Source organism: Vulpes vulpes, unplaced genomic scaffold (genome assembly GCF_048418805.1).
Source record: "Vulpes vulpes isolate BD-2025 unplaced genomic scaffold, VulVul3 u000000715, whole genome shotgun sequence".
Classification (NCBI taxonomy): domain Eukaryota; kingdom Metazoa; phylum Chordata; class Mammalia; order Carnivora; family Canidae; genus Vulpes; species Vulpes vulpes.
Genome location: NW_027325805.1, coordinates 172,645 through 174,391, shown reverse-complemented (window position 1 = coordinate 174,391; position 1,747 = coordinate 172,645).

Sequence of the window (1,747 nt, the reverse complement as noted above, 5' to 3'; positions counted from 1 at the left end):
AATGCCTGGAAGGCCAGCAAGTTTTCATGTAATAGAGAAAAACACATTTTTTTCTCTTTGAATACTTTTATTTTTATTTATTTATTTATTTATTTATTTATTTATTTATTTATTTATTTTATAAATTTATTTTTTATTGGTGTTCAATTTGCCAACATATAAAATAACACCCAGTGCTCATCCTATCAAGTGCCCCCATCAGTGCCCATCACCCAGTCACCCCCACCTCCCACCCACCTCCCCTTCCACATCACTTACCATCAGGGAAATGCAAATCAAAACCATAATGAGATACCACCTCACACCAGTGAGAATGGGGAAAATTAACAAGGCAGGAAACCACAAATGTTGGAGAGGATGCGGAGAAAAGGGAACCCTCTTACACTGTTGGTGGGAATGTGAACTGGTGTAGCCACTTCGGAAAACTGTGTGGAGGTTCCTCAAAGAGTTAAAAATAGATCTGCCTTATGACCCAGCAATTGCACTGCTGGGGATTTACCCCAAAGATACAGATGCAATGAAATGCCAGGACAGCTGCACCCCAGTGTTTATAGCAGCAAATGTCCACAATAGCCAAACTGTGGAAGGAGCCATCGAAAGATGAATGGATAAAGAAAAACACATTTTATTCTTAAATCTTGGTATAACCTCTTGAGAAGCTGGATATTCCAAGTCCTACATTTTGAATGTTGATGAAATTGACTATTTTCTTAGACACAATTTCAGAGCTGTTAGAAGAATTTCTAGCTAATGGATGCCAAGAAAAAGAGCAATGTTCACAATACTGTGTGGAGTTTCCTCTCATCAAAAGAGTAGCAAGAGCAGATAAATTGCTAAAAATGAAATACTCCATTTAATAAAAGCGAATCATATTTTTCCCTCTGTGTACTTCTTGACAAAGCAGCTCTGTAGATTATCAATTTGATGTCTCTTGACATCACGTCCACCCTTCATTGGCCTGCTTTATGATACCATACCTGGACTCAAACCTTTTACCTTTGTCAGGATAGGATGCTTGATAAATGCTACAGAAAAAAAAGGCTTCTCTTCCCACTTCCAGTGTCCTTAATTTCTTTCTCCTACAGTGCAGCTGCAATGGGCCACCCAGTGGCACTCAGCCTCCAGCAAGTTTTGTTGCCAGTCTCAGCCTTAATTTTCTGCTCCTCATTCTCTCCATTTATGGACCAGCTTTGCCACAAGGCAATCTAGGGAACTTGCTATCCAGGGGGCCTAGTCATATGCTCTTCCCAGAGAGTTCTGAAACCCCCTTCCAAGTGTATTCTTTGCTTGGGTTCTCTCTTTCAGCCCTAGCACATTATCTAGAGCTCTCTTTCATCTTTTTGTAACCTCTTATTGCCATTTAACTAAGTGTTTATTCAATATTCGCTGTTCAAAATACCAGTGTGGTTTTTGTCTCCTGACTGGACTCTGGTAGATACAGAAACATTTAAGTATTTTGAAGATACTGAAAAATCAGAAGCATCTAAAAGTGGTTCATAAAATATGACACATAATGAGGAAATTCAGGAGCTGGGTGAACCAAAAAATGTTAGCGTTTTCATCTGTTTATATATTGATGTGAAATTCATCCACAGCATATTCAAAAAGGTGCAGAATCCTGCATCTATGAAGTATGTTATATCATTTTGCAAGCTATTTAAATGTTTTTCTCTTGGTAAGACAACAAATTAAGTATTTGCTATCTTAAAAAAATAATACAAAAATAAAATTTCAGTCTCTGCTCCAA